The sequence below is a fragment of the Nicotiana attenuata genome, unplaced genomic scaffold (assembly GCF_001879085.1).
Source record: "Nicotiana attenuata strain UT unplaced genomic scaffold, NIATTr2, whole genome shotgun sequence".
Lineage (NCBI taxonomy): Eukaryota > Viridiplantae > Streptophyta > Magnoliopsida > Solanales > Solanaceae > Nicotiana > Nicotiana attenuata.
Window position 1 is genome coordinate 829,266 of NW_017670343.1, and position 11,605 is coordinate 840,870.

An 11,605-nucleotide genomic window follows, 5' to 3' on the forward strand; every position below is an offset into this window, starting at 1 on the left:
TGTCCCCCTTTGCTGGTTGAGGCTCGGCCTTTGACTCCGCTTGCCTCTACTTTTCATGTCAAGCGTACAAGTCTAGTTTAGTGGGATTTACTTCTAAAGACAGGAATTCTTTTTCATCTCCCCTGTCAAAGTCGACGTCTTAACCTGACTTCCTGAGCTCAGTTGATTCTTGAAGCAGTAGCTCTGGATCGAGAGCTGGATGCTTACCTTATTATTATGAAAAGGAGAAAGAGCTCTTTTTATAGATGTTGAGGTGAGTAAGGGGGGGTTTGCTGGCTTGCTGGCTAGCTCGTGCAATCAAGGAAAAATGCCTTCGCCTTCTTTTTTCAAAATGAAAAAGTAAACTACCTTAGTAAGCTAGCTTTGGTTGCTAAGCAAGCCGGGCCTACGCTAGGACGTTGATCGATCATGACGAGAATGGACTTCTCCGTAATGTAATGTAAATGTAATAGAAGAGGCAGAGTCCAGTTCCCCTCCCTTCTCGACCAGACGAAGGAGATATGAATTCCATTTAGGCGGGTCAAGGCTTGGCTTGACCCTGTGTTCTCCCGGGTCGGAGGCGAGAACTTGAAAGTGAATCATTCAGTGGTGGGGTGTTCATAGAACAGAAGGCCTCGCCCAAGGAGTGGCAGATTTGGATGGAGTCTCGCTTTGATGCTGGGGAGATGAGATCCATAGATCTGGATAGAGTCTCGCTCATAGAGGAAGAGTACGCGCGCTAGCGCGCTACAACTTACGTAGTTGATCGGATCAGATAGCCCTTCCTTCGGGCAAGCAACCAAACCCGGCACATCCAATTCTATTCCGATCAACAACTTGGAGGTATGGCTGAGTGGCTTAAGGCATTGGTTTGCTAAATCGACATACAAGAAGATTGTATCATGGGTTCGAATCCCATTTCCTCCGGTACGGAAATGAAAGGGGCGGGCGAAATTACGTGAGAGAAAGAACCTCTTGGTGGAGTCCAGTCCCCCGGAGGACAGAATAGCACTTCTTAGTGACTAGGAGCGGAGAGCCCGTTGCACCTTGTTTTTCTTTGACCGGCCTATCTTCTTTCTATAAGCAAGCTCCCTCCGGCCGTCCAGTCCTTGGACGGCTCTCGGTTCTTGAGCATGTTGGGGGATTAGGCGGCAGTTGAAAGAGCTGCTCGAAAGCTTGACGAACAAGCGAAAAAAGCCTATCTATTCTATTTTCTTAGTTTAGTAAAGGGCTTTTCCCTTACTAGTCAAGTGGTAAGGTAGGGCGCTATTCGATGAAGAAAACAGACTTTAGGAAAGTGGTTCAGGTAGCTCAGCTGGTTAGAGCAAAGGACTGAAAATCCTTGTGTCAGTGGTTCGAATCCACTTATAAGCAGGCGAAAGGTCCAAACCGTAGCCGGGAGCGAGCCGGATTTAAAATGAGAGTGAAAGAGTAAGCAATAAAATATGAGCACTCCTGCACTATACGGACGGCTTTTTGGCGGTAGGGTTAGGGTGGCTTGCTTGAGGCAGATTCAAAAAAAAGCGGTTGATTACTCGGATTGGTTCTCGCATCCCTGTGCCCAAAAGGATGGGCGAGTTCGGTTTGAGTGTTCATCGATCGGGTGGATCTATATGCTTTGGGGTGGTGAGACGAGGTGTAGCGCAGTCTGGTCAGCGCATCTGTTTTGGGTACAGAGGGCCATAGGTTCGAATCCTTTCACCTTGATGTGGTAGCCTTCTCCGTGGTCGAACAGTAAGGCAAACAGCGCAAAGCATAAAGTAAAGACATGATGCCTCGACTAAGTAAAGTGTTTTTGCCCCTTATCGGTAGTTCCGTAGCAGGTTGTTTCGTACGTTTTCTAGGATCAGATAGAATCACCACCCCAGAATTGATCCTTCTTTTCTTCTTACTTTTACTAAGTCTGACTCTAGTTTCTCGTTCAACAAAAAGAAAAAGGAGTGTGATTCTTTTATTCCTAATATTTTTCATCTCTTTCTTTTTCTATTTTCTCTGGATCTACTTACTTTCTCGCTTAGATGTTCTTTTGGCTGATCTTTTCTCTTTTGTTTTGGTTTTGAGTGTGGGGGGAGGGCAAGGACTTCCTCTTCCGGGCCCTTCAAACTCCTCATCGGAAGATTTATTCGGGCTCCAGGTCCTGTCGGAGCCTTGGCCCCCGACTCACAATATAGCCTTGGAGTCATCGATGATAAATAGGATATTGGCAATGGAAAATACCAATAGCATTTTTTTGATGGATAAGGATAGGGGGGTCTATTGGGCAGAAGTAAAACATTCACTCAACAATTGTTCCTCGCAAAAGGAATATAACCAATTGATCGAGTTCGAGAATAGGGATCTTCGGATCCGTGAGAAAAAGCATTCATGCTATTCTCTTTTTCAACAAATACTTACTTCACATCCTGCCTTGGCCGAAAATGCCGCCTACACCCCCCAAGAAGCCTTTTGTGACTTTTTGGATGAGAAACGAAGTGAACTTGACCAACAAGGCGGGAATGTATTAGTAAAGGACCAGAGAGAACTCGAATTTTTTAATCTACTGTCTCGCGATATACGAACACATGGCCAAAACTCAGCCTATATAAATAGAATACTCGGTGGATGATAATGAATTGGATTTGCACTGAGAAGTCCCTATGGCGCGGTTGAGGGCAGCTGAACGAAAGGAAAGCGGGTAGGCCGCCTGGGTGAGACAAAGCAGAATAATCTAACTGGAGGAGTGAAAGCCAGGATGGCTTGGTAAGCAAGCAATCCGTTATGTGGGCGCCAACTCCAAGTTCCCTCTCTTCTTTCTTTTTTTTGTCACGATCAAAATGAAAGGTTGTTCTCTGGGCCTGTCTTTTGCTCCCAGAGATGCTGGTTCGAGTCCAGCTCGTGAAAGAGTTTGTGAGTATACCTCGGGATGACTTTTTATCCACTACTCATCCTCGAAATCTAGTCTAGTTCAGCCATAGAGGACTTGATACTTATCTTCGACAAACCTCAAGCGGGACGAGTCAATAGCAGATGCGGATTTTATTTAATAGCTGCGCTTACGCCTTCAACCCCGAAAAGGTCGGATTCGTGCAAAAAAGTAACATCCGAGATTTGTGAACAGACCGGCTTGGGACAGAGAAATCCGGATGAATACCACAAGGGGGGGGCATAGGGCTGTGTGAACGCGGCTTTCACTAAGAGAAAGATGTGCCTACAATGAAACTGTTAGACCTTTGTTGATGCACATGAATTATCTTTCCAGCCGGTGAAGCTAAGAAAAGAAGCCCTTAGAAAGCAGAGCTAGACCCACACAAATGCTTAATCGAAAGCTCTGTCCTCCTTCCCCTCCTACCAGATCGAAAAGAAGAAGCTTGCTCTTCCGACCCAAAAGGCTTTTGCCGTGATATTACTTCCCCCTATTCGACGATTCACTCTTCCTGGACTTGCTTGACTCGTCCGAAAAAAGAGGGAAAGTGCTAAGACCGCTAATGCAGCTAGGGGAGTTTAAGGACTCATTTCCAAGGCTAGAAGCCTAGACTAGACTAGAAAGGAGATTGCTTTGGTCTTCAGTCAGCTCTACTAGATGCAGTTGCCCAGGAATCCAATGCACTAACTCCTGGAAGCTCCATTCATGCCCACCTACCGACCGAGGAAGACGCTACCGATCCCTGAATCGAGGGACTACGCGCTTTCAATCCCTTACAGCTGCCTTCCAAGCCCTTCCACTGCCCGAACTACCAATCGCCCCACTATCTGCTAGTCTGGTTCGACTCGAACTTCTGTCATGTCAAGCTTCCTGACCTGCTTTGTACCAGCCGGTATTTTGTGTACTTCGGGGCGCTGACTAGCCCTGCTCAACGCCCTACACCCTTCTCTTGAGCGCTTCATTGAGCATTTCTCTTTCCTATCCCGTCCTTACGCTACGCTATCCATAAGGTTGACCTAGCCCTCTCTTCTCTCTCTTTGTCCACGCGAAGATTCCATTCCTTTCCTTTCCTAGCCTATTCAATGTGGTCATGTATGTAATAGAATTCAATGGGAAGACCTCCTAGTTGGACCCAGACTGCGATGGTAGTGAATGTGGCCTCAGCTCCCACAAATGCAGGCTCCCAAAGCCTTAGACTGAGATAGTACCACAAAGCAGGGGTTAACATAAATGACTCTATGGAAGTCCTCTCCCACTTGAAAGCTAAATAAGGAGAAGAAGTGCCCCAAATCAATGCATTCCATTCTTAGCAGAGGTTCCTTCCATATAATCCCTCGAAGTACTTCGCTCACCTTCGAAGAGTGAAAGGATCATTCAAAGCAGACTAAAGGCATAGGGCAAAGGAGCTTAGAAGGGTGACGGAGGGGAGTAGTAAGGTATGAAATCACTTAGATAGAAGCATGTTGGATGACGGAACGATGACTTCATGCTTAAATTCTAAATTTGAGATTTCTGACCTTGAGAAATGACGTAAGTGATAGATGGAATCGTTCAGTAGGCTAGTTTCCATTTTCGATTGAGAAAGCGGCGGGCCCAGTGAGCTCTCCAATAGTGCACCGAAACGGGGCCGGAGAGACGGTAAACCTTAGATCGGCTAAGATCGAATTGAACTGTCTTTGATTGAGCGAATCCTGCCCGATTTTGATTTCCGTCCCCGCGGGAGACATCGTAAATAGTTAAATGTTTGATTCCCCTATTGAATTAGGAATCGATTGAATGGGACTTGCCTATCCCTTATTCATATCCGATTTTTCTCTCTTTCTTTTTGATACTTGGTTGGCAGGGTCAGGGCCTTTCTCACTGGGCGAGCTAATCCGTATTATTCTATGTCAATGTGACCTTAACGGCCTTTATTTTAAGCAATTATTCGCTCCAAGACGCACGACAAGACCTTCGATCTCTCTCTCTCCATAATTGATATGGAAGTTGGAAAAAATCAACCACTCAAAGCTGACCTCAAAATGTTCCAAACACGCATAAGTGTGAAGATTGAAGACCTTCTTTTCTATATTTCATATAGTTGATTAGTACAAAAGAAAAGGGCACTGGTTCACGCATTACGGGTAGATTCCTCTTACCTAAGAAATGGAAGGGGGCACTTCACCGAATGATAGGTAAAGTATGGGACGTTCAGTAAACAATCCCTTAGCTCAAGTCCTCGGAGATACCCAAGGCAGCTCCCCGTGTCCTTTATACCCAACAGGACAAGAGTATACAGGTCCGCCAGGGGCGAATAAGAGCTCGTCGAACCGTCATTCTTTACTTCCGGGGTCAATCAATCGGTAGTCCTCCAATTTATTCTCGAAAGCCTGTTTATAAGAAATAGCTTATGCCACTCGTATTGCCCCGGATTGACAAAAGAGGCTTGGATTGGAGATTCTTGTGTAAACATTCAAGTTGACAATCGGCTTTCTAGACAGCCAGTGGACTCTGAAACCAATACCAATGATTTCGCTGGATCTAAGAATAACGTAGCACAGAAAACCGGACTCACCAAGGATGGCGAATGGGCAATACGTAGAGGTTGCTCCGCTTCCTATGGATTGTTTTATAGCGGTACGATTACGATGCTTGCTCCGAATGGAAGAGAGACGGCTTTCCTTTCGGATGTTGCAAACGCACAAACGAAACACCTTAGTCAGCGGAAGAAGTCACTCTCAATCCGATCTAGCAAGAAATGCTTTACCGGTAAAGTAAAGCGAGAGACAGTCGATCCTTTCTTAGGGTTCCAAGTAATTCAACCAGTGCCAAGAAAAGTATCCGGTTGTAGAGCGAGGCAGCAGAGGGGAGTTGGCACAATATGTAATCCCTAGGGTATCGGTGTCGGAGAAGGGGATCACTCAATGCTGCTACAGGCACTCATTAGTTCGGATTGGGTAGCGTGAAGGAGATAATAGAAGGACCCGCCGAAAGTAGTTCCGTCTTTCCAGGTCTTCCGGAGTCAAAATTTCCTCATCCAATAGCATTCTTAGTTAGTACCATTCAACTAAGCCTGTTTTTGACGAGTGAAGCGGCTAGGCTACATGCTTAGCCTAGTATTCCCGGATTGGTATTGGATAAGAAAGATTTTGCTTTCTTCCCACTCATGAAGAACAATAAAGTGAGGGGAGGGCTTCCGTGGAAAAAGGGTAAGTTTGGGATGAGAGGGTGAACACTAAAATAGTAGTCACCAAATTTTACTATTTTTTTTTTATGAAGGCGAATTGATAAGAAAAGGTACTTCCATGTGTATAAAAGCACAAGGGAAGGAGGCCCCTAGTCCAAGTATAATAGCATAGGGGGTGCAAGGGTGAAGATACTAGAGTGGTTTGGCACTCCTGGTCAGCTTTCTTTCGTTCGGGCTTTCTTTCTTCTGCCTTTACGCGAGCCAATTATGCGTGGCGCTGAAGAGGAAGGCGTCATTTACTGTACTACTATCGGCCATACAATGATGGCATTGTGGATCTCATTCGTATTCCAGTTTTTTTGGACAAAGTTAGAGTAGTCATTTAGGGAATAAGTCTTTTTTAATTATTCTATTAGCATAGCATTAAGTGGTAAACATTTTACACTTTAGGTTTTACCATACTATACATGCAAACATAACAAATAAAACCAAACAAAGATAGTTAGCATAGATAGGAGTCTATCTCCAGTAGGCACCGGAGTAGATCTACACTAAAAAAAAAGAACACCAGACATGAAAACAAATGTCTCAAGACACTTATTGAAACCTTCTAAAACTAAAAAGAGTCGACGGACTCTTTTAGTTTTCTCGGGCACCAAGGAAGATTGCCTCCACAATCAGTGCCTGCTGGTCCTGGCGTAGTCCCTGGAGTCTTTCTTCTAGTTCCCGAATTCTTTGACGGCTTGCTTCCATTCGGGCTTCAATAGCAGCCGGGTTCACGGAGCGAAGATGCCTCAAGAAACCATTTAACATTATTCGAGTCTTTCGAAGAAAATTTTATACATTTTGTATTTCAACGTTAATTTCAGCAAGTCGCTGGGGAATGTCGAGAATTTGAGCAGGGAGGGCCATGGCTTCTCGATATACACTGGTAGAAAATTTCTGTTTTTTAGTTTTTTTTTGTAGAGCACGAAGGCTTATCGAGCCTCTTTTTATAGAGTGTATAGCAATTCTGCCAATGCAGTACGAATTGCATGGCTGGCACAATATGAGTACTATAACCACGCTGCCTGTATGAAAAAACAAACTTTGCAGAACCCTTTCACCTAATCGATCGTGGTGAAGTCAGCAATGGATTCGGCGGATCATACACCTTACGCTAGGATTTGGGAAGGACATTTACGAGACTGAGGTGAGTTTTAAGAGAAAGACGGGGGTGGATTTTTTTGCTCTAACTAGCTGTGAGCATGGGAATTGCGTTGCCGAGCAGAGGGCGGAGAGGAATTTGGTGTTGCAGGTTTGATGACTGTGAGAGAGGTTGAAAATTTATTGGTTTTTTTAGCAGGTATATTGGTATGAATGAACATATTCTAGATTATAGAATGTAGAAGAGCCATACGGCACGAGCAGTTGAGTACAGTACTATCATGCCTTTGTTTTGTTGTGTGAAGAAAGTAAAAAACTTGCGAAGCACGCACCTCAATCACCCTGCCTATGTGAATTGAATGAACTTAAAAGTACAACCAGCTTAAGCTGGTTTTCCACCTATTTTTTAGTGTTCGGCCATTTCTAGCAAAGTNCGGGAGACATCGTAAATAGTTAAATGTTTGATTCCCCTATTGAATTAGGAATCGATTGAATGGGACTTGCCTATCCCTTATTCATATCCGATTTTTCTCTCTTTCTTTTTGATACTTGGTTGGCAGGGTCAAGGCCTTTCTCATTGGGCGAGCTAATTCGTATTATTCTCTGTCAATGTGACCTTAACGGCCTTTATTTTAAGCAATTATTCGCTCCAAGACGCACGACAAGACCTTCGATCTCTCTCTCTCCATAATTGATATGGAAGTTGGAAAAAATCAACCACTCAAAGCTGAGCTCAAAATGTTCCAAACACACATAAGTGTGAAGATTGAAGACCTTCTTTTCTATATTTCATATAGTTGATTAGTACCAAAAAAAGGGCACTGGTTCACGAATTACGGGTAGATTCCTCTTACCTAAGAAATGGAAGGGGGCACTTCACTGAATGATAGGTAAAGTATGGGACGTTCAGTAAACAATCCCTTAGCTCAAGTCCTCGGAGATACCCAAGGCAGCTCCCCGTGTCCTTTATACCCAACAGGACAAGAGTATACAGGTCCGCCATGGGCGAATAAAAGCTCGTCGAACCGTCATTCTTTACTTCTGTGGTCAATCAATCGGTAGTCCTCCAATTTCTTCTCGAAAGCCTGTTTATAAGAAATAGCTTATGCCACTCGTATTGCCCCGGATTGACAAAAGAGGCTTGGATTGGAGATTCTTGTGTAAACATTCAAGTTGACAATCGGCTTTCTAGACAGCCAGTGGACTCTGAAACCAATACCAATGATTTCGCTGGATCTAAGAATAACGTAGCACAGAAAACCGGACTCACCAAGGATGGAGAATGGGCAATACGTAGAGGTTGCTCCGCTTCCTATGGATTGTTTTATAGCGGTACGATTACGATGCTTCCTCCGAATGGAAGAGAGACGGCTTTCCTTTCGGATGTTGCAAACGCACAAACAAAACACCTTAGTCAGCGGAAGAAGTCACTCTCAATCCGATCTAGCAAGAAATGCTTTACCGATAAAGTAAAGCGAGAGACAGTCGATCCTTTCTTAGGGTTCCAAGTAATTCAACCAGTGCCAAGAAAAGTATCCGGTTGTAGAGCGAGGCAGCAGAGGGGAGTTGGCACAATATGTAATCCTTAGGGTATCAGTGTCGGAGAAGGGGATCACTCAATGCTGCTACATGCACTCATTAGTTCGGATTGGGTAGCGTGAAGGAGATAATAGAAGGACCCGCCGAAAGTAGTTCTGTCTTTCCAGGTCTTCCGGAGTCAAAATTTCCTCATCCAATAGCGTTCTTAGTTAGTACCATTCAACTAAGCCTGTTTTTGACGAGTGAAGCGGCTAGGCTACATGTTTAGCCTAGTATTCCCGGATTGGTATTGGATAAGAAAGATTTTGCTTTCTTCCCACTCATGAAGAACAATAAAGTGAGGGGAGGGCTTCCGTGGAAAAAGGGTAAGTTTGGGATGAGAGGGTGAACACTAAAATAGTAGTCACCAAATTTGACTATTTTCTTATGAAGGCGAATTGATAAGAAAAGGTACTTCTATGTGTATAAAAGCACAAGGGAAGGAGGCCCCTAGTCCAAGTATAATAGCATAGGGGGTGCAACATACTATACATGCAAACATAACAAATAAAACCAAACAAAGATAGTTAGCATAGATAGGAGTCTATCTCCAGTAGGCACTGGAGTAGATCTACACTAAAAAAAAAAACACCAGACATGAAAACAAATGTCTCAAGACACTTATTGAAACCTTCTAAAACTAAAAGGAGTCGACGGACTCTTTTAGTTTTCTCGGGCACCAAGGAAGATTACCTCCACGATCAGTGCCTGCTGCTCCTGGCGTGGTCCCTGGAGTCTTTCTTCTAGTTCCCGAATTCTTTGACGGCTTGCTTCCATTCGGGCTTCAATAGCAGCCGGGTTCACGAAGCGAAGATGCCTCAAGAAAGCATTTAACATTATTCGAGTCTTTCGAAGAAAATTTTATACATTTTGTATTTCAACGTTAATTTCAGCAAGTCGCTGGGGAATGTCGAGAATTTGAGCAGGGAGGGCCATGGCTTCTCGATATACACTGGTAGAAAATTTCTGTTTTTTGTTTTTTTTTGTAGAGCACGAAGGCTTATCGAGCCTCTTTTTATAGAGTGTATAGCAATTCTGCCAATGCAGTACGAATTGCATGGCTGGCACAATATGAGTACTATAACCACGCTGCCTGTATGAAAAAACAAACTTTGCAGAACCCTTTCACCTAATCGATCGTGGTGAAGTCAGCAATGGATTCGGCGGATCATACACCTTACGCTAGGATTTGGGAAGGACATTTACGAGACTGAGGTGAGTTTTAAGAGAAAGACGGGGGTGGATTTTTTTGCTCTAACTGGCTGTGAGCATGGGAATTGCGTTGCCGAGCAGAGGGCGGAGAGGAATTTGGTGTTGCAGGTTTGATGACTGTGAGAGGGGTTGAAAATTTATTGGTTTTTTTTAGCAGGTATATTGGTATGAATGAACATATTATAGATTATAGAATGTAGAAGAGCCATACGGCACGAGCAGTTGAGTACAGTACTATCATGCCTTTGTTTTGTTGTGTGAAGAAAGTAAAAAACTTGCGAAGCACGCACCTCAATCACCCTGCCTGTGTGAATTGAACGAACTTAAAAGTACAACCAGCTTAAGCTGGTTTTCCACCTATTTTTTAGTGTTCGGCCATTTCTAGCAAAGTCTAAAGGACATATTCGTTGCCGATTTGGGGTTCTGATGGAAGATACTGCTGAGGTTATACACCAAGTACACACGTGATTCTGCTCTGGCAGAAGTGCACGCGCAATTCAGCTCTGGAAAAACTCCCTGAGATCCAGAGAGAGATGAAGTTTATAGTCAACCTCTGCCTCTCAGATAGCTCTCGTTTTGTTGCAAAGCTGCACCTTTTGTTGAAGATTTGTTCTTTCCTCTATGGTATTCGTAGCTGGTATGTGTTAGAAACGATTAGACTAATTTGAAGCTGCTAAAATGTGTTTATGCGATTGAAGGGTTGGATCTCTTTCCCATGCAAGACATCAAAAATTATTTCTTGAAATATTTTTGAATTTTGATGTTGAATCGTGATTTGAATTTGCTTTACCTATACGAAAACCTGGAAAGTGGTGGTATTACATGGTTTGGTTCTAAGGGGTATAATTGAATTCTCTTCGTCTGAAAATAGTATTTTGTAAATAGGGTAAAAACCAAACTTTTTTTTAAAATAAAAATTGCTTTGAATCGTTCAAATCCTAGATGTCCTCCCCTTCACATTGTGTGTGTGTGTGCTTTTTTTTTTTTTGGTTGGTTGTCACAACATGGTATTAGCTTAAGCCTTTATTTTCTAGAGAATGTTTGGTAATGTTAGAAGAAATTCTTGACAATAACTTCGTTTTAGGAATTGCCCTTTTTTAATGAGGAAAGATATCATAGGAGTTGTTGGATGATAAACAATTAAGTATACTAACGTAGACATACTTGCATAGAATATGGAGACCAATTAATTAGAAACGTAGAAACAGGAATTTCCTTGTAAGGTTGCTTATTGACTTGCAATAAATTTTAGGGTATTATCATTTTTATCCCGCGTTAGAAATTATTTGTATTTGGTAGCTGGAAAAGTGTATAAAATTTATATATAACATACACACACACACAAAAATTATTATATATCTACCAACATATATTTTTTTCGGCTATTATTTTAAGAGCGATTATACAGTGTAATTTTCCCTTAATTTTGACATCTATCTAATTTGACAATAAACCAAGCATGGCTTGGCTTTTACACATCTTAATTATCCCTCAATTTTTAATGATTCTTTTATAGTTTTGCTTACTCCTACAATGTGTTATGACTAGACACGATGGGTAATCATGTCATAAATTACTCAAAATGACTTGTACATTTCATTGACAATCTAAACCACCCCCCC